Source organism: Lepus europaeus, chromosome 8, assembly GCF_033115175.1.
Source record: "Lepus europaeus isolate LE1 chromosome 8, mLepTim1.pri, whole genome shotgun sequence".
Classification (NCBI taxonomy): Eukaryota; Metazoa; Chordata; class Mammalia; order Lagomorpha; family Leporidae; genus Lepus; species Lepus europaeus.
The window spans coordinates 127,515,475-127,537,736 of NC_084834.1; positions in this window are offsets into that span (position 1 = coordinate 127,515,475).

A 22,262-nucleotide genomic window follows, 5' to 3' on the forward strand; every position below is an offset into this window, starting at 1 on the left:
GGAAACCCTGCAAGACATTAGCATAGGCAAAGACTTCTTGGAAAAGACCCCAGAGGCACAGGCAATCAAAGGCAAAATTGACAAATGGGATTACATTAAGTGTGAGGCTTCTGTACTGCCTGCAAAAGAAACACTCAGAAAAGTGAAGAGACAACCAACAGAGTGGGAGAAAATATTTGCAAACTATAAAACTGATAGAGGATTAGTCACCAGTGTATATAAAGAGTTCAAGAAATTCAACAACAAAACAAATAACCCAGTGAAGAGATGGTCAAAGGACTTAAGCAGACATTCTTCAAATGAGGAATTCCAAATGGCCAACAGACACATGAAAAAATATTCAGGATCACTATCCATCAGGGAGATGCAGGCAAGAATCACCATGTTCCTAAAGTTGTAATTTGAAATATATGACATTTGTAACTGTAAAGTTATATGGTTCTGCATACTCTCCTACGGACTTAACTTCTAAGGATACAGTTTTAAAAACTTGCCATGGGACCACAAATCCCTTTAAACGGGGTTGTAAAAATGCAATTTTATATTTTGAAGGGATCATATGGATAGGATTAAGTGTTGAAGTGATCATATAAATAGGACTAAGTGTTTGGTATTTAATAGATAGAATTAAAAAGGAGTGAATGCTTCAACATGGGAAGCGGTCCATACAGCAGAGTCATAGAATGACAATTGCTTTAAGTAACACTCTGACCTCAGAATAAACCCTTAGGCATTTTGGTCTGGCTGAAAAGCCCATGAAAACTTTTCAGGCATGGAAGGCCAAGACACTGTGGCAAAAAGTGTCTTACATGAAGGACCTCTGTGGGTGAGGCCCCAGTGGAAAGAAGTGGTCCTCAAAGAAGGATGTACTTTTCTCTGAAGGGAAGAGAGAATTTCCTCTGCACATGACCTTGTCTGAGTACTGATGGAGTTTGTGGATCCAAAAGGCTTCCATCGCCTGAGAGCCTTGGGTGATCGCTGACATCATACATAAAAGTATTAATTGTTGAATTAACAACAGGAGTCACTGTGCACTAACTTCCCATGCAGGACTTCTGTCCTCAAAGAGTTGGATTATGAGAGTTAATAGTAAAACTTGTTCTCAAATATTTACTTCATTTTAATGTATTAAGTGGAGGATATTATGTCTCATAAGCTTCATTTATGTCTAAGTGCTCACAAAAGATGTATCATTCTGGGGTTCCTTGTCAAAGTTAAGTAAGTTTCTCAAAACATAAAGAATGCCTAATAAGAATAAAATAAAATTAATTAAACCTCAGAAAGGTTTACTTTTATTGAACTAAAACATTTTTTTTCCTTATTGTAAAAATAATTCTTCTGGTGTTCCATTGCACAGTAGGGTAACAATATTTAACAATAACATTGTAAATTTCTAAATAGCCAGAAGAAACACTTTGGAATGTTCACACTACAAAGAATTCTTGAATATATGATGTAATGTTTGCTAGTTATCCTAATTTGATCATTAAAATATATGCATGTATTGAAATATTACATTGTACCCCATAAATATGTGCAATTATTATGTGTCAATAAAAACAAATGATCTGATTTAAAAAAAAAAAGACCAAGGGAGCCAGGACTGGGGAGTTGTGGAGTCTGGGAGAGCCAAAGGTAAACACTGGGAGAGACACTACCCTTGCCAAAAGAGAAAGCAGCACTTGCTCACGGCCACTTTTCCTTGCTGATTAATAGTCCATTGTTTGATTTAAATATTATTCTTCCCCCAGGGGAATGAGAGATGCACCCATTTTTTGTTGCTCAAAATGTTGGGTGAAAACTGAGCTGTGTTATCGAAGGCAGAGCATGACTCATTTAACGGAAACCACTGCATCTATGTGTCTTTATAAACAGACTCACAAGTCCTGGTGTTAGCGTTGTGGGAAGCATTTCAGACATTTAAAATCTATGAAATGCCTACAACAGTGATCAACATGTAGTTTGTACAAGAGGACTTCAAATAGTTGTTGGAAAATGAAATTAACAATTAAGATTATTTTTAAAAGATTATATTTAGTTACTTAAAAGTCATAATTACAGAGAGAAAAACAGAGACAGAGATCTTCCATCTGCTGGTTCACTCCACCAATAGCCGCCACGGCCAGGGCTGGACCAGCATGAAGCCAAGAGCCAGGCATTTCATCCAGGTCTCCCATGTGGGTGAAGAGACCTCAGCTCTTGGGCCAAATTGTGGTGCTTTCCCAGGCCATTAGCAGGGAGCTGGATTGGAAGTGGAGCAGCAGGAACACGAACCAGCATCCATAAGGGATGCTGGCATCACAAGTGGCAGCTTTATCCACTATGGTACAGCACTGGCTCCTAAGATTTCTTGAGAGGCAGAAGAGCAGAGAGAGACAGAGTGTGCCCATCTGCTTGTTCAGTTTCCACATGCCCAAACTGCCGGAAGTGAGCCAATGTAACAGCTGGGAGCCAGGAACAATCCAGATCGCCCATGTGGGAGGTAGGAGCTCAATTACCTGAGCCATTGTGACTGCCTGCCAGGGTATGCATTAGCAGACCCAATGTGTAATATGAGTATCTCAACTGCTAGACCGTATGCCTATCCCATTAAGTTTGCCTTAATGTAAAACAGCTTTGAAATCCACACATAGTATCTACATCTATACACTTTCCATGAATGCTTTAAAGACCCATCATGCTATATTAGATTGGCGTCCACTTGTGAATGTTTATATTACTCTCTTCATATTTTTTAATCCAAAGCATATATATCCACTGCAGTCCATGAGTTGTACCCATGTATTATCTGTCTGTTGCTTATTTTCCTGTCCTACAAGGAAAGCTATAGGAGGTGATAGAGTGTTCATATCCCCAATACTGAGGGCAATGCTTGGCACAGACTAGGTACAAAGTATTTGTTTCCAAAATGAATAGAGAGGAGATGCAATTTGCAAGATTAACAAGAACCTTGCATATCATTTGCATTAATGTTTCAAAAGCTAATTATGTGGTAATTCTACTTCCAAACCCTTCCTGCCATCTATACATTTAATCCTGACAGCCTGACTATCCATGAGCCCATTTTTCAACCGAGTAGACTGAGGCATGAGAAGTGAAAACCTGCCCATGGAGGCTGATGGATTAGTGGTACAACCAGGAGCTGAAGCTGAGCATTCTGGGTCACATGAAAATAAAATGTAGGAATGCTTCGGGATTTAAACCATTTTGAACTTGCTTTTGACTCTGTGGTTGTGCAGAATCAGTGGCTAGGATGCACGTAAACATGGACATAGTGGCACAGATTCTAAAAACGTTTTGGATAGTAGCTGAGTTTTCTGGACCCATTCTAGAATCACTGAGGGACCTTATCAATTATGCTGTTGGCTTAAAACAACGTTAGACATTTTGAGTCAATATTTACAAAAAATATTTTTAAGCTTGCCACACAATTGTGATGTGTACATCAAGTGTGGGATCCTTTTTGAGGAGTATTACTCCCTATGCCTCTAAGGCAAAGTGAAGCAAAATACACACCAAGGAGCCAAGGGCAATGTCCCAGTTACCAGGCACCCTGTTGGCAGGAAACAGTCCCTGGGAACCTCTCTGCCATGTACTGGAAGGAGTCACGAAGTACATCCACCCAGCGGCAGTCGTCTTCTCTCACATCCACACTCACACCCACTCTTCTAGGTAGTAAAAACATGACTCTCCTCAACTTCCCCAACATTATGCCTCACTGGGAAGCAACTGTTGTTCTTAGAACAAGAACAGAAGCCATTCTGGCGAGCTCAGTAAAGTAGCAGAAGATTGATGTATCCAGTTGGAAAAGTAAAATCCCTAATGTGGTCATATTGCTACAGCAGCAGCTGTAGCAGCAACCTGGAGCCAAGCACCTTGCATCCAATGTGTCACCACCTGCGGCAATGCACCTTGCAGCCATTGCTTCCCGGGGATTATAGAGCTGGCCTTGGTGATTGGATTACAAAAGAGGTAGCAACAGTGTGAAGCAAGTTCTTACCTTCTAGTCAGAGGCAAGCCCGCCATTACATTGTGATGTCAAATAACCCTCCTCTTTCTGTTGATTATCAATGGTGGAATAAGATGTAACGGACACCATGTGTAGACACTGGAAACATACAGTTCTCATCATGAAAGCTCTTCCAATTGGGTGAATCAATTAAATGTTTTAACCAGCATATTAGTGATGCTAATAATGTTGAATAATCTTTGTTAACATATTTAGCACATTGGGACTCAATATCAAATTCACATTAAAAATTCTTCATATTTTTAAATGGCTTGCATTTATTTCAGAATTTTCTCACTGTCTCTCACACACATACACATGCATATCCACACATACATCTAACCAAAGTATGTGCAGTTCTTTACTGTATGAACTAGATTGTGAAAAATAAGTAAGTATAAAGTCTATGATAAATTTCTCAGTTTTAAAAGGAATTTCAGAGTGATTTTGTATCACTTCATTGGCAAATATCTGCCATGGTCCAGATGAACTATTCTTAAAGATTTAGTTCATTGGGGAGTGGTTTTTTTTTTTTTCCGTTTTGCCTTTTAAAACATCAATTTAGAATCAAATTTTGTTTAAACAAACAACCAACTACAGAGGGTCTTGAAGATGTGTGTCACTGAAACACGTCTTCCGGGTGAGGTGGCCGAAGCATAGAACCAAGGTCCTTTAGGGAGCACTCCGAGAAGGTGCACACATTTCAGAAAGTGTTTTCCGTTGAACGCTGCTGGAGCAGGGGAATGGCTGTTCCTGAAGGTCTCTCTCCCTGTACACTGGGCCCAGGACGACTTGTTTAGGGTCGTTTCATTGAAAGGTGAAGCCGGAAATGCCCTTGGAGACATGGGTTTATCACAGGGAGACTGGAATCCAAGGTTAAAGACGCGCTCAAGGTTATTTCCAGTAGGAAGATTGAAGCTCTCCTGAACAGTGCTGCTTCCTATCCAGGCTTTGCCCTGCAAGCTGGCCCCAGGCAAAACCGCTGCCTGGATGGAGCTGGTGTCCTCCAGGAGGAGCTCTGTTCCCTAGGCAACCGCCACCAGTGACCCCTACTCGGGCTTGCCTGGAGCTTTCCTCCAGCTCTGTCCCCCCAGGCCTGCCTCTCCCTGATGGTAACAATGTTCATTAAGCTCTTGCAGTCACAGGAAGCAAAACTCATTCAACAACCTTGAGAGAAAAGAGATCCCTGCGATTTGGCACAATGTGTCTGCGATGAACTTGGGGACAGTGCCTTCTGCCCCCTGTGTTGTTGTTAATGCTGTTTATCTGCTGGCTCCATGAAGGGGTCTGGGTTGGCACCAATTGTCTGGCTTTGAACCCCAGCTCTTTCCTCCTGGCAAATGAGTTCAGCATTCTAAGTCTTGGCTTCCTCGTCTACAGGATAGGAATAATGATGGGAACTTACTCACGGGTGGCAAGGAAACGTGAGGTCTGGACCTGAGCACTCACCACAGGCCTCTTTATTGCTATTGCTGGTCATCTTCTGTCTGTCACCTGGACGTGCCAGGCCTGTGCTGCTTAACTTCTGACCTTCATGGCATGTGGCTTCCTTCCCTGAATCTGATCCCTATTTCAGTACCTCGCTTCAGTTACAGGCTTGGTTCTCCAAGTTCTGTCACTTTCCAAATCTTGTTGTGAATTCTCAAGAGCTGAAATCAGATCGACCCCCTTGGCTGCAACCATGGCCACGCAGGTTTCAGTTCCCTTGAAGGGACTGTGACCTGTGGTCAGCATGATTAACGTAACTACAAGAGTATCATCGACTCTCGCCAAGACAGCAGCTGGTCTCCCTACATTGGACTGAATTTCACTGAAAATTTCTGCTCCTCCATCTCCTCTTTTCAAAGGGAGGAAGCCAGAATGGTCTATCTATAGAAATAAAATGCTAGAGGCCAGTGGAAATGTAGAGGCACAGCTTAGTGGGTAGGAGGTTTTACCTTGGATTAATAGGAATGCGTGGACCAGTAGAAGTGGGATGTGCACGCCATTGTGTGTACAGGAAATGCCATTGAATTATGCACTTGAAAACGGAAAACATTTTGTTATGTGAATGTTAACTCAATACATACATATTGAATGTGTGATGTTATGAGAAGACTTGGAAAGAGGCTCCCTTATGTAAGAAAAACTAGAGGTGACTTATGCACTAGGGCTACTGCAGGTTGTGACCTGGAAAGCCACAAGTGGAGGACGAAAGGCTTTACTCTGAAGCTGGTCCTGAGGAGGAAACTAACACAGCAGCACGGAAGCATACATGTCTTACTTAATAGTTACATGGACACATGACAGTTGTAAGAAATGGATACCCAGAAAAGTCAAGAAGAAAGTTGGACATTTTCTTTGAAGAAAGTGACAGATTGGTGAAGAAGTAAAAAGCAAAGAAAAGGAGTGCGGGTTTCTCAGGCAGCAAAGTGTGGGCTAATGAGCACACAAGTGAAACTAATGGCACATCAGGGTTATTCCTGTAGGTTTCCTCGTTTAGTCCCATCTTAGCGACACAACCAGGACCCAGTGTGAAGAGAGCCCTGCACTTCCCAGCACGGAGCAGCTCCTTTTCATAGGGAACTTCATGACCTGCTTATAGGTAGGAAGGGATGGGTGTTCAGAGGGCCCTTCCTACCTCTGGGCAAAATAATCTCTGTTCGGAAACAGCTCAGTGTAGGGCAGCGTGCTTTGGAATGTTCATAATACGCAATTTCATGGTAGCGTTCATTCTCTGCACGCCGGGAAGCACATGGAGACTTTACGTGCGAGCTGAAACTGCTGTTGCTGCCCCCATGGACTTCCTGCACCCGTGATGCTCCTCAGATGACAGCAGCCACCTCTGCACCCTCGTCTCTGCTCCTTGCTCAGCACAGAACACATGGTGGGAATGTGATGCCCCTCCATCCATGCAGACATTGGAGTTTGGCAAATCTCTGCCTCCAGCTCCCTCAGGTTCATTCTGCATAGCACCCCAGAGTGACTCCGGGTGCTTTGGTGGCCTGGTGTCCGGTGCAATATCTAACATCAACGATATTCTTCCCACTTCTTGTTCTCCTTTCCTCTTCCCTTTCTCATGCCTCCCAGAATCCCTGCCAAGTCAATGGAACACTCTCAAATCCTTGTTTCTGCACTGACGTTTGGTGGAACAACATGAAATCAGTGCACTAGCCCATATAATCTGTTTACTAGCCTTGGAAGTCAACATTAATATTAGACCTTTTTGTCATTGATGACAGAGAGGAATAGAAAGTTCAAGTGATTGGCCAAGGACCTACAATTATGAGGTGTAGAACTCAAATCTAATATTGATCTGTGTAACTCCCAGGCTCATATTCAAAGCTATTGCTCTGTTTTACATGAATGGATCAAATTATGATAAAATCCAGCCTGGTTTGGAGCAAGAATGTCCCCTCTTTCTAGCCTCTCATGGAGCTATAGACTTGGGTAATGATCACCAGTGGCTCCTAGCATCATAGACCAAAGGAAAACCCACATATTGTATTCTTCTAAAAAGAAGTACTGAAAGATTCTTGACAAATTATCCAAGCTGAGTCTTGTTAAGGGTTTATCTCACTGACAATTTACAAAATATTCTAGGATATTCTAGAAACATACAAAGACTAAACAACCTCATAGAAATATGATTTACAATATCTACATACGGAAATTTCTGAAAAACACGTAGTCCATGTTGTCTAAGATGTAAACTGTGGAGTGGAGAGGAAGAAACCAGCAGAGCCTATGGAATTTTCAAGTATAATTAACAGACATGTCAACCATTTACAGCATCTGTATTGTACTTGAATCCTGGATGGATAATAACGCGATATTTAAAAATGAGACAATTGTGGAAATTTCTGTCTAACTGGATATTTGCTGCTATGAAGGGAATATTGTATGTTTACATATTAAAGTGGTATTGTGGTTACTTCATCTTGAAAGAATTGCAATCCTTTAGAGATGTGCACTGAAATATTTATGAACTCTTGTAGTTATGGTCCAGAGTTGGCTTCAAAATGACCTTGATCTGGGGGGAATTATGTGAAAAATGTTTAAAACATTTTTTCAGAAAGCAACTTTGGCAAGCAATGGCATTTTGAAGCACTAATTGTTCCATGTTTCGTAATATCTGAAAGCACTTTCTCTTATCACTTCTAGCATATTTTTCTTAATATCTTATAAAATGTGAACTGAGTCATTTAGAACACATCATCACATTGAGTTAAGAGATTTGTTTCAGACTAACACAGCTGCTGCTCTCCACAGGGATGGGGTCCAGTTCTGTTTCAAGTGCATTGCCTTTGGAGAGGGGGTAAAAGTTGGTGAAGACCAGTTCCTTGGAAGGAAACCTAGGCTGTCTGAGGAGGGAGTAACAGAGATGTGAACTTGGCAGTACTGCAGGCCCAGGGTCCACAAAGCCAGTCATTGGCGATGACCTGGGGGCCAGTGTGATCCTTACCACTGCCTAGGGCCACAAGCAGGCATCTGCCAATTAAGCCAGAATGGATCTGGAAGGCCAACAGGGATGGGAGTGTTTGCTCTGAAATTTGCTATATCCGTGCTCAATGGCGATCAGGTAATGAGCAGTAAGCCTGGGCACTGACCTTTCTAGGGGATGAGAAGGTTGTGCAGGTGTTGGTATGTCCCTGTGTCTACAGGAGACGTGACTGAGCCAGGGACCCTTCAGGGCTAGGCAGGAGAGTCCATCTCATCAGATGTGTTCTCCCCTGCATGACTACCCCTGGAGTAGCTCTGCACACATCAGCAGGGAGCCACACTACGTGCCCATCTGATGGGATCCGTGTCTCAGGGAATGGGAGTGCCTGCAGGCTTCACGATGATCACTCATGTCTTCCCAAGTCTTCTCGCTCACACAGGGCTGAGTTCTCCCTGCAAATTAAGTGCCAGAGCTTGAAGGTGGGAGTGCTGGGCTGCTTCAGGGTCTCAGGTCAGGAGGGCTGACGGACCTCCCCCTCCTCTGAATTTGCATGGAAGAGGTGACGTGGGCCTTGGACAAAAGGACTTCAGACCCGTGCATCTCATTGAGATCACTCCCCTGGTGGGCCCCATGCCTTCCTCTCGGTGGAGTTCACCTACGATTTTTCAGATGAAGTCACACTGACGATACCAACAGGTTATCCTAACAGCTTACTGTCCGGTGTGTTCTGCTCCCTGCCAAGGTGGGCATTGACTGTTTGGTGCAGAGTCCTTAGTGCAGCTTGTGGGATACCTGTTGTCTGTATTTCCAGGGTGTGAGGGGAATTTACCCTGAGGGTAGCTGTCATGATCCCTATTTAAAGAGGCAGATAGCTGGGCTGAGAACGTCTAGGGACAAGTGAGCCTACGGAGAGTGAGGGGTGGCTGCAGCCATATGCACAAGGTGCATTGCCAAGCTACCCCCAGGACAGTATTCACCTGCATGTGGTGGTGCCTGCACCAGCAGATTACAGCAGTCTGAGCGCACATCATTTGCATTTAATCCCCTGAAGTATTTTAAGACAGCTATTGCTTATTGACTAGTAGTAAATCTCGTCATGAACAAGTTTGCCAAACAGCCAACAACATAATTTTCTGACAGCTTGTCCACTTTTGCCATAAAAGTGTGTTTGTTCGTGGACATGCTGAGGTCACATGGAGAATTACTGCCCAGGCTTGGATTAGAGGCTTTGCTGGTTGATTTGGAGCTCTCTCCAGATGACAGTTGTGTTGTGTTACATCACGGCAGACAACAATGTTTTAGCAACATTAGTTCTCATTATTTTATAATAAATGTTAACAATGCAGTAGGTGACACATTTGAAAGTATTTAGACACAAGTATCCCCGCCATGCCTCTACTTGTATAAACAGAATGATATTGTTAGGAAAATTAAGAGCAAATTATCAGGTAGAATTTGACATGAACATCATTTTACGTAATAAATGTATCAGTAATTAGTCTTCGTAACTGAAGGCTGATCACCCAAACTACACAGTTTTCAAGATCACAGGGAAACTGATTCTGTTTCCCCCTAAAACTGTGTTTCCTACAAGACCTCTCCAGAATGGTGGTCTCCAAAATAAATATCCTTCTGCAGCTGTTGATATATAAGCCGATCCTTCCACCGAGGCAGTGCTGGAACAACACCAAGCCTACATTTACATTGATGTTGAAAGAGAGGTGGTTCATTAACTTTTAGCTACTTTTTATTACTGTGGCATAACAAGTATAACTCAAAATTTACCATCCTGACAATGTTTAACTGCACAGCTCAGGAGCACTAAACACATTGTTGTGCAACTATCACCATGTTCATCTCTAGAATATTTTGTATTTCACTAAACTGAAGCTATGTACCCATTAAACTTTCATTCCCCACCACTGCCTTCTACTCTCTCTATGAATTTGACTAAGTACCTCATATTGGTGGAATATTAACAGTATTTGTTGTTTTGTGTCTGGCTTATTTCAGTCCATATGTCCCCAAGGTTCACCCTTAGTGTAGTGTGTGTCAGAAACACCTTTACTTTTATTTTCTTAAATATTTATTTATTTATTTATTTATTTGAAAGGCAGAGTTATAGAAAGGAAGAGGCAGAGGTAGAAAGAGATCTTCCATCTGCTAGTTCACTCCCCAAATGCTTGAGCCATCTTCCACTGCTTTTCCCAGGCCATCAGCAAGGGGCTGGATCAGAAGTGGAGCAGCTGGAGCACAGCGCTTGTCCAAATGGAATGCTGCTGTCACAGGTGGCAGTTTTACCCTTTACGTCATAACACCAGCCTTGGTGTTATGGTTGGGTTTCAAAGTCCAGCTCTGAATATCAAGACACAGACTTGAGTTTAGTTCGTTTCCTATTCATCGGCAGTTCATCTTGCTCCTTGTTATCTTCCTGAGGTCAGAAGAGGGAAGTCCCTTGGCCACCCATGTAGACACATTGCTGGGCTGTACCAAGTCTAGTGGCTTCAGGTTCCTGTGCAATGCCAGAAGTGTGTGCCTGACCCATGCAGAATGGTGCCAGACCACAGTGGGTCCATCCCGCCAGGCAGAGGCCTCCACTAGGTGCTGGCACCGATCCAGAGGTTCTACTTGCAAGCACTACCCCAAGGAAAAAAGACTTTAGGTTTTATCTGGTGCTGGATTGCCCCATGCTAGGCCCAGGACTGAGCTCCAAGGCAAAGTCCTATGTGAATTCCCAACACCTGGAGTCTTGCTCTGTGTGTGCTAGAGGTTGGAGGAGGAATACAAGAGGTGGCCCCTTGTCCTTTGACTAAGGAGGATGCAGAGCCTGATTCTACAGGTACTGACCCGGTGACAGGGGCTGTGGGACCCTGTCTGGCAGTAGGTGTACGGTGACGGGACAGGTATGGATTTCAAGCCTAAGGTCTGGAATTAACTTCCTCTTCTCTCAAGTTGGAAGTGTACAGCTGCACTGCATGGAGCTGGGGGAAGGGTATTGCAGCAACTCTGACTTCCTGCCTTCTTCAATGCATCTACTATTACTATTATTTTATTATATTATTATTATTATTCTAAAGCCAGACATGACAATCTCTCACGTAGGTTTCTTAGCTCGTGTGAAGGTGCCTTGGTGTGGGAGTAGCTATTCCAGTTAGTGTCTCTGCAGGAAGTTGGTCACCATAGCAACCTATCTGGTCACCATCTTGCTCTGCCTTCCAAACTCTGTTAGGTTTTCCTGCACGTGTGGACATCTCTCCATGTTAGCATGCCAGACTGAAGAAGCCCACAGGCATTTTGGTGTCCAGGTGGATGGGACACATTCCCGGGAGGGGCTGTGTCCAGCCTCACTCCATGTTCCCTGTGAGTCAGGGCTCACTGCAGTTCTGCAGTCATGTGGGCATCTGTGCTTCTGTGCCAGCTGGGCTCAGGCGGGAATTCGCTTCTTCCTTTGTGATAATTATCAGAAGCAATCATTTCAATAAAATACCATTAGAATAAAACATTCAAATAGCTGTATCAAAAGCAGCTATGTTTGCAAATGAAACCATTCCTACCATGTTGAATATTATACATGTGAATAACCATGGATATTGTGGAATTACAGCATGTTAGGTGACATATAATGCTATTACCTTTATAGTGAGAGCAAACAGGGTGTGTACCGGCCATGGAGAGTGAGCTCACAATGTTTCCTACTGATGCCTGCGCCCATTCATGTAGATCTGTAGTTCAGTGCTGGTTTTGTCAACCGCACCTTCCACCAGACAGGGATTTTTTTCTAGGAGCACAGGGAATCTGTCTTTGGACCAGAGATGGGCTGCTTGATCGTGACTCTTAAGCTGAGTATTAAGAACACACAGGTCTGGCTGGTGCCACGGCTCACTTGGCTAATCCTCCGCCTGCGCACCAGCACCCCGGGTCTAGACCCGGTTGGGGCGCTGGATTCTGTCCCGGTTGCTCCTCTTCCAGTCCAGCTCTCTGCTGTGGCCTGAGAAGGCAGTGGAGGATGGCCCAAGTGCTTGGGCCCTGCACCTGCATGGGAGACTGAGGGTGGTGGGACACCTGGCTCCTGGCTTCAGATTATCACAGCACACTGGCCACAGTGCACTGGCCATAGCGGCCATTTGGGGGGTGAACCAACGGAAAGGAAGACCTTTCTCTCTGTCTCTCTCTCTCACTGTCTAACTCTGCCTGTCAAAAAAAAAAAAAAAAAAAGAAAGAACACGCAGGTCCTCATTCTGTTGTCCACTTACATCAGAGGGCAAAGTCACAAGGAGGGCTCAGGACCCAGGAATAGGCAGGGCACTTCTGTCAGTAATTAAAGAAACTGTAAGCAGAGCAGACATTTGCTCCAGCAGGTGGGACATTGCTTGGAACTGAACTCCCTACTGGAGTACCTGGGTGTGAATCTTGGCTCTGCTTCTGATTCTATTCCAGCTCCTGCTACTGCAGACCCTGGAGGCCGCAGGTGATGACTCAAGACCCAAATAGAGTTCCGGGCCCCTGAATTCATCCTGGCACTGCCCTGGCTGTTGTGGGCATCCAGGGCGTGAACCAGTAGAGAGGAGATTGATCTCTGTCTCTCTGTTTTTCAAATAAACCTTTTTTTTCTAAAGAAATATAGCCCACTGGTAAATAGAAACCTCATACCTCTCATGAAACAGAACAGACAGATGCCACTCCTAGGGCATGAAGTAGAAGCAATGCACAGCAGTGTTTATGCTGACACCAGGCTCCTGTGACTCTACACACATGGAGGTGCAGGACCAGGACACACAGTGATGCAGGAAAACTATCTGCAGGAGATGGTTCTGCAGGCTTTAGTTTAACAACTGACATCCAACTTCACACATTCCTTCCACTGCTGGCCCCGCCATTTTTAACATTGCCGTATCATCCTTTCTCATTGCAAAGATCTATATTAGATTATGAGGAATGGTAGTCTTTTGCTACATAATAAATTACCATAAAATTATTATCTTAATCAATGAGCATGTACTATGTGACACTTTCTGTTGCTTGGGGAAGTAGGAGCCGCTGAGCTGGGAGCTCTCGGTTCCATCTCTCAGGAGTTTACACTGAAGTTGTGGCTGGGCTAACAGGCTTCTGAGGGCTCAGCTGTAGGGGGAGGACCTTCCTTATTTGCATGCTGATTGGCAGGTCAGGTCAGCACCTGGTTGGCTGGTGGAAGAGCAGCTCTGTTCCCTACTAAGTGAGCCTTTCCCACAGCTGCTGTTGTGTCCTCATGACATGGCCGCTAACTTCCTGAGGGGTGAGAAACCCAAGAGAGAGGGAGAGGAGAGATCTGCATTGCCTTTTAGGACCTGGTCTCACAGCCACACACAATCATCACCACCCTTTTGCTCTTATTCATTGCAGTTGAGTGACTAGGTCCAGCCCAGTATGGAAGGCAGGAGGCTGGCCTCCATTAATGTTAAGTTGTTCATGAATGCATTTTAGGATGGGCCTGTGAGTGGGCATCCTGAGTCACAGCTCCTGAAAGGCCATAGGCCAGTGGTTTCCAGGTTCCATGAGTCCCCGCTCTGTTTTTGTTGACACCCCAATAGCAAGTGCACCCACCCTGCCTGAGACTGTCTCCAGTCCTCTGCGGCTGCTCTCTCCTGGTACACTCGGTTCTAGCACTTAGACACCACTCTGTCCCCAGAACCTGCTCGGTCCTAGGCCAACAGTCTCCTCCTCTCCTCTAGACCATTCCCATTAAACACAAACAGGCTACCAAAGCTCAGGATGGGAAATGTGAACACACGCCTACTACCACCAAAAGCACGAAAAAAGTTCTCCACTGACCCTATAATCTCATCCAGCTACTATCCTGATGCTGCTTCCCTCCTCCCGGAAGAACATTTGCAGCGTTATCTCTTGACTTGGCTCTTTCTTCTTGTTTCTGGGCCTTGGCCTCTGTTGTGATCACATCTCCTCCAGTCAGTGGATCCAATGCCTGTTCCCAACCCTCAGATAGAGCGCCACTCCGGTGCCATTTCTCTGCTCCCTCTTCCTGGAAGCAGCCTCCGCACTTACATTAGGGTGTGTACCTGCTCCCTCCTCAGCCTCCCCTGCCCTCTAAGCTAGGGGTTTGAGTGTTGTTGCCAAGCCACCCAGGAGTCTGGAGAGGTTAACAGCCCTCCTCTCAGAATAGCATTTGTAACTGCACAAAATGAGTAACAAGAAACAAACAAACCAAAAAAACTAGTCCTATTGAGGCAGTTGTCAAGGCATTTTTAAAAGATCTGGACATAGGGATGTGTGTGCTTGTTGATTTCCCTAGAACCCATGGCAGGACTAAAAGTGCTGGCATTCTGCATTAGCAAATTAAACCCAAATGGATCTGAATAACTCTCAATACAATCAGAAAACCCCTGTTATTTCTGCTGAGGAAAAATACTTCAAGCACTGCCATGACTCTATCTACATTCATAAAGGAAAAAAAAAAACATTAATTTTCAAGGATAAGTTCATAGACCTCCTGAACTCTAACCCTTGATCCCAGCATAGATATCCTGCTTGGATGTGGGGAGGGAACTGGTGTTCAGTTCTCATTTTGCTTCTCTGTCTCTGGCCTAGGAAGGGAGCTCAAACCTTCAGTCTGAAAGCCCTTTCAAAAATTATGGAAAATTTAAAACAAAATCCTCTGTGGATTGTGGTTATTGGTATTTAATATATTCATAATTACATTTAGAGGAACATTTAAATATTTTATTACCATTTAAAGTGATAATATTCCATTAAAATCAGCATTCTATAATTTGTGAAAATAACTTTTCAGGAGGCAAAAATTAAAGAGTATTGTGAATAATTTCATTGTCTTACATCTTTGCAAATCTGTTTTATCTGGCTGGTAGGAACGGCTGGTTTCTCATATCTACTGCTGGGTTCAGTGTGCTCTGCTCTGTTATCTTTCCTGAAGTCAATGAGCAAACTCACACAGGTGGATAAGAATACGCCAAGAAGTTCACAGAAAATAGAATTAAAATATATATGTGTTTTCCTACAAAAATTTGAATTCTGTGCAGAGTTTTTCATAGTACTTTTTTTCTGCTATTTTAAAAATATTTATTTAAATATTTATTTTGAAAATCAGAGTTACAGATACATGGAGAGACAGAGATCTTCCTCCCACTGTTTCACTCCCTGAATGCCTACAACAGCCAGAGCTGGCCTGGCTGAAGCTGGGAGCTTCATCCAGGTCTCCCACATGGGTGGCAGGGCCCAAACACTTGGGTCACCTGCTGCTGCTTATCCCAGGCCTTCAGCAGGGAGCTGGATCAGAAGTGGTGCAGAAGGGACATGGGCTGTGTCCATATGGGATGCTGGTGTCTCAAGTGGCAGCACTGTCTGCTACATCACGACATTGGCCCTATTTTCTGCTAACTTTTTGAAGATCCATCCCATCCTATCCATGGATTACAGTGTTTTGTTTTTTTTGTTTTTGTTTTTGTTTTTGCAGCAAAATCTCTCATATTTTAATCTTATTTTCTACAAATGTTTTTGTTGAAGACTTTTTAAAATTTCTTTTTTTCTTTCTTTCTTTCTTTTTTTTTTTTTTTTTTTTGGACAGGCAGAATGGACAGTGAGAGAGAGAGAGACAGAGAGAAAGGTCTTCCTTTACCGTTGGTTCACCCTCCAATGGCCGCTGTGGCCGGTGCACTGTGCTGATCTGAAGCCAGGAGCCAGGTGCTTCTCCTGGTCTCCCATGGGGTGCAGGGCCCAAGCACTTGGGCCATCCTCCTCTGCACTCCCGGGCCACAGCAGAGAGCTGGCCTGGAAGAGGGGCAACCGGGACAGAATCCAGCGCCCCAACCAGGACTAGAACCCGGTGTGCCAGCGCCGCAAGGCGGAGGATTAGCCTATTGAGCCGCGGCGCCGGCCTGTTGAAGACTTTTTATTTAAAAGAGTCCCAGAGAGGGAGAGGGAGCAAAAGAAAGAACTCTTCCATCCACTGGGTTACTCCTCAAGTGGCGGCAACAGCGGGGACTGGGCCACATGCAAGCCAGGAGCTCCATCCTGTTCTCCCATGTGGAGGCGGAGTCTCAAGCACTTGGGCCATCTTCCACTGCCTTTCCAGGCACATTAGCAGGGAGCTGGATGGGAAGCAGAGCATCCAGGACTCCAACAGGTGCTGCAATATGGGATGTAGATGTTGCAAACTGTGGCTTAACCTGTGGCACCACAACACTGGCTGTTTCCCAAAATTTGGAAGTGTTCTTGTGGTTGGAAAAGAGGGGCATTTTAATAGCCTACGAATGCAGTAGTGAATATCCTTCTTTGACACTAAATGGCTGTTTCTTGAAAGTTAGTTGCAATGAGGAATACCAAGCAGTATAAATGGACTTTCTACACTTGATTATGGTGAGCTCTATTGATCTATCCTGCATTTTGAATGAAAGTTTGAACCACACGTGCTTGTTAGGGTGTCATGTATACGTCATTCTTATGTTATTTTTTTCCAAATGTTGGTGCCAATATCATTAACAAATTGTAAAACATCTTTAAATAAATCACATTTGCTAATATCACCACTGATCTTTCCAGAAAAGTCCTTAAGTGTTAAGAAGTTATGTAAAGGTCATGCCCAAGATTCTAATATTTGCTTGAAAACACAGTTTTTGTCATTAGCAAAAACACTATCCAATTATTATTTGAGAATTCTAGCTGGTTGGGTTTTTTAATTATTTAATTAGATTGCATACATTTCATAAATAAATGAATAAAACATTAGGAACATAGTAATTCTTCCCACCATAACCACCCTCCCACTCACTCTCTCACCCCTCTCCCTCTCCCCTCTCCTGTTCCCTGTCCTGTTTTTCACTAAGATCTATTTTCATTTAACTTTATATACAGAGAATTAGCTCTATTCTAGGTAAAGAGTTCAAAGCTTAGGATGAGAAAGAAAAAGAGAAAGAGAGAAAAGAAACAGTAATACTAACAACAAACTGCTCCTCAGTCGTCCAGACAAGGGCTGTTCAAAGTTATGGCATCCCAAAGGTGATTTCCCTTTTTTCCCCTTCCTCTTTTCCCTTCTTTCCTCCTCCCCCTTCTTTCCTCTTAGAAACTTATTTATCTTTAAAGAAGAACCCAAGAATGACACATCTTTTGTGAGCTCTTAGACATAACTATAACTTATGAGACATAAGAATATCCTCCACTTAATACATTAAAAGGAAGTGATTCTTGAGAACAAGTTATACTATTAAGTCTCATGATGCAAATCTTTGAGAACAGAGGTCCTTCTTGGAAAGTTACTGCACAGTGATTCTTGTTGTTTATTTAACAATTAACACTCTTATGTATGATGGCAGTGATCACCTGAGGCTCTTGACATGAGCTGCCTAGGCTATGGAAACCTTTGAATCCACAAACTCCTTCAGTATTTAGACAAGGCCATAATCAAAGTAGAAGTTCTCTCCTCCATTCAAAGAAAAGTTCTTTGATGGCCACTTCTTTCCACTGGGGTCTCATCCACAGAGGTCCTTTATGGAGAACAATTTTTGCCCCGATGTCTTGGCTTTCCCTGCCTGAAATGCTCCCCTGGGCTTTTCATCCAAACCAGCATCCCTTAAGAGCTGATTCTGAGGTCAAACTTCTACTTGAAATGATTGTCATTCTATGCGACTGCTGAATGGACTGCTTCCCATGTTGGAGCATTCACTCTTTTTAATTATGTCTATTATTATTACCAAACACTTAGTCCTATTTATATGAGCACTGTAACACTTGATCGTATCTATATGGTCATTTTACCACTTAATCCTATCCATATGATCTCCATAACACTTAAGCTGCTATTTTTACCAGCCATCTTAAGGGAATTTGGGATCCCATTGCAAGTTTTTAAACTGTACCCTTAGAAGTAAGTCCATATGAATGTATGCAGAATTATACTGCTTTGCAGTTACAAACTTCATACATTTCACAGCTGCAACTTCAGGATCTTGGTAATTCTTCCTACTGTGCCTACTCTCCCACCCACACTCTCAACCCCTTCCTCTTCTGTTTCTTATTCTAACTTTTGTTTTTTACTAAGATCTATTTTTTCTTTTTTAAAATATATATTTATTTTTTTAAAAAATCATTTTATTATTTGAAATGCAAAGTTACAGAGAAGCAGAGGCAGAGAGAGAGAGAGAGAGAGAGAGAGAGAGAGAGAGAGGTCTTCCATCTGCTGGTTCATTCCCCAAGTGGACACAGCTGACAGAGCTGTGCCAATCTGAAGCCAGGTGCCAGGTGCCAGGAACCTCATTCAGGTCTCCCATGTGGGTGCAGGGGCCCAAGGACTTGGTCCATCTTCTAGTGCTTTCCCAGGCCATAGGAGAGAGCTGGATTGGAAGTGGAGCAGCCGACACTCAAACCGGGCCACACCCACTACACCACAGCACCAGTCCCCTAAGATCTATTTTCAATTAACCTGATACACATATGGTTAACTCTATGTTAAGTAAAGAATTCAGTGTTAATATGAAAAAAAAAACGGTAAGGAAAATATGATAAAGGAAAAGAAAAGAAAAAACGAAAATAAGTAAAAGTAGTTCCTCAACAGTCAAGAGTAGGGCTGTGCAATGTTGTTGCTTCTCAAAGTGTCTATTGTTTTTAAGTAAATATCACCAAAGACCCAACTGTGATTATAGGAATACACAATGCTCAGATGGTCCCCAGAGACACATGCCATGTATAAAGAATCTCCCCTTCAGCAAGCAGGAACAGTGATCTCTCCTGATTAGTGCAAGTTGTATGCTCAGCTGACGTGAAGAACAGATTTCCTCAATGAACCTGATCTCATCCCACAAGCCCTTGGAGGAGCTCCTCCTGGGAAGTCACTCTGGGAAGATTGCACATAAGAAGTCCCAATGGACTTGAGGCTGAGGGGGCACAGAGTAGGAAGCAGGTAGGCCTCAGAAACTGAGCAGGGCCCCATCACAGACCTCATCCTGACGGCCACAGGGAAGAGCCTTCACCATAGCATGGCTTTAAAGAGGGCTCCTCCCGAGGGCACTCAAAGGGGAAGCCAGCTCCACCAAGTCCTTGAGTGCCAGGCCTGGGACCTGGGATCCTGGTGAGCCACACCTGGAGGTCTGACCCACAGAACAGTGAGGTGAATGATTGCTGCTTTAAGACACTGAGTTTGTGATTCAGTGGTTGACCCTTATCTGTGGTTTCCTGTTCGGTGGTTACAGTTATCTGTGCCCAACTGTGATCTAAAGATGGAATACTCCAGAGATAATTTGTATGTTTTAAATGGTGCACTATTCTGAGTAATGTGATGACATATCATATCATTCTTCTCCGTCTGGTGTGCGACAGAAAGATATGGCCAGTCCCTCTGTCCAGCACCTCTACACTGTATATGTGACCCACCAGTTGCATATACATACATTTATATGTATATATATGTATATATAAATATAATATATATATTTTTTCACCCACATGGGTGAAAAAGAGAAATACAGGTACACAGAGCTCCAGTCTGCTGGTTTACTCCCCAAATGCTCAGTACCAAAAAATGCAATCAGGGCCTCATATAGATGGCAGGAACCCAATTACTTGCGCCATCACCTGTAGCTGTTGCAGGCATTTTGAGAGTGAACCAGTAGATGGAAGATATCTCTCATTCCCTCTTTATCTCTCTGCCTTTGAAATAATTTATTGCAGAATAACTTGTATGTCTTCTGTAGTGAGATAATAAGAAAACCTAACCTAAATGAACCTTAGATCATAATGTAGAATCCAGAAAAAGCTATCCCAGGGCAATTGACAGAACACTGTGCTGCCACACACATTTCCTGCCTGCAACACATATTTCTAATGGGGACTTCCCTCACTGTGGTCCTTTTCAAGTTATCAGGGCAGATAAAGGTTATAAACAAAAATTCAAAGATGACAGATTCTTTTAATGACAGAATAGACAATATCTGCCTTAGACTAGGGCACGTGTTTTCTTATGTTTAATCAAGATTAGAAGTTAGGGGTGCTTGTGGGTCATCCACATCCCATGCTGGAAAGCCTGGCTCAAGTCCCAGCTCCTCTGCCATTGAAACAGCTTCCTGCTAATGTGCACCCTGGAAGGCAGCAAGTAATGACCTAGGCAGTTGAATCTCTACTACCTTCACAGAAGACCTAGACTGAGTCCCAGGCTCCTGGCTTCCTGCATTCCCAGCCCTGGCTACTGAGAGCGTTTGGGAAGTGAATCAATGTATGGAAGGTATCTCCCTCTCCCCCTCCCTCCGCCCCTCCCCACTCCCCTTCTTCCCTCCCTCTCTGCTTTTCAAATAAAATGAAAAAATTTTTTTAAAAATGGTAAACCACTTTGAAAACCTGTAATTCACACAACTATTTTTTTATTTTTGTTTTTGTTTTTATTTAGTAAATATAAATTTCCAAAGTACAGTTTATGGATTACAATGGCTTCCCCCCACCATAATTTCCCTCCCACTCCCACCCCTTCCATCTCCTGCTCCCTCTCCCATTCCATTCACATCAAGATTCATTTTCAATTATCTTTATATAGAAGATCGACTTAGTATATATTAAGTAAAGATTTCATCAGTTTGCACCCACATAGAAACACAAAGTGTAAAATACTGTTTCAGTCCTAGTTATAGCATTACTTCACATTGGACAACACATTAAGGACAGATCCCACATGAGAAGAACAGTGACTCCTGTTGTTGACCTAACAATTTGACACTTTTGTTTATGGCGTCAGTAATCTCCCCAGGCTCTAGTCATGAGTTGCCAAGGCTATGGAAGCCTTTTGAGTTCACCGACTATGATCTTATTCCGACAGGGTCATAGTCAAAGTGGAAGTTCTCTCCTCCCTTCAGAGAAAGGTACCTCCTTCTTTGTTGGCCCTGTTCTTTCCACTGGGATCTCACTTGCAGAGATCTTTCAGTTAGGTCTTCTTCTTCTTCTTTTATTTTTTTTTCCAGAGTGTCTTGGCTTTCCATGCCTACAATACTCTCATGGGCTCTTCAGCCAGATCTGAATGCCTTAAGGGCCGATTCTGAGGCCAGAGTGCTATTTAGGACATCTGCCATTCTATGAGTCTGCTGTGTATCCCGCTTCCCATGATGGACTTTCTCTCCCTTTTTCATTCTATCAGTTAGTATTAGCAGACACTAGTCTTGTTTGTGTGATCCTTTGACTCTTAGACGTATAAGAGTCATCAATTGTGAACTGAAATTGATCACTTGGACTAGTGAGGTGGCATTGGTACATGCCACCTTGATGGGATTGTATTGGAATCCCCTGGCACATTTCTAACTCCACCATTTGGGGAAAGTCTGATTGAGCATGTCCCAAATTGTACATCTCCTCCTTCTCTTATTCCCACTCTTATATTTAACAGGGATCACTTTTCAGTTAAAATTTAAACACCTAAGAATAATTGTGTGTTAATTACAGAGTTCAACCAATGGTTCCTCAGGGTTAAGGGTGTGACAAAGGTGACACTCCCAGGTTAGGCATGATAAATCTCTCTTTCTTTCTTTTAGTTTAATCAATGTGTTGATTTCTTAGCTATTATGAAATATTTGCTTTCCCACATTGAAGACACCTGCATTCCCAATTCTTTGGACTCTTTGCTCCACAAACCCCGGTTTGCATTACTCACAGCAGCTCCACAGCCAGCATGCCAGCTTCCTGGAGGGTTTTGGTGATGGTGGGAGGCAGAGAATGGGGCAGGCAGCTCTTGCACAGATTGTCAGCTACTATACGGGCTCTGAATTCCCTGCTATTTTCTTCAGAGAGCACTTCTCAGAAAACTCCCTGTAATTAATTTCTCAAAAATGGCTTATGAGGGGTGTTCATTCA